Below are 341 nucleotides of genomic sequence, written 5' to 3'. Positions count from 1 at the left end.
GAGATCACAGGCAGACTGCTAACAAGCTAACATCAAGTTGTTTTCTTTAAAGTCTGATAATATGACTGCTTCTTCTAAGTCAAAAGTATTTCAGTGAATCACAGCAGTGTGTAACTGGCAAGGCTAGTTAAGTACTAAGACCCCTGAAGAAATCTGTCAATTCATTTAGAATTTTGAATACTTTAGCAGTAATATTACCACTGTAAAAAAAAAAAAAAAAAAAAAAGGCCACAACAGGGTCTCGCAAAGCGCAGGGGCAGGCAAAGGGGCAGGCAGGTGAAGCAGGCGCCTCGCACTCCGGGAGGAGAGGGCGGCCGAGAGCCGGCGATCCGCCCAAGGTC

Source organism: Fulmarus glacialis, unplaced genomic scaffold (genome assembly GCF_000690835.1).
Source record: "Fulmarus glacialis isolate BGI_N327 unplaced genomic scaffold, ASM69083v1 scaffold23228, whole genome shotgun sequence".
NCBI classification, from domain to species: domain Eukaryota; kingdom Metazoa; phylum Chordata; class Aves; order Procellariiformes; family Procellariidae; genus Fulmarus; species Fulmarus glacialis.
This window is presented reverse-complemented; position numbering follows the sequence as displayed.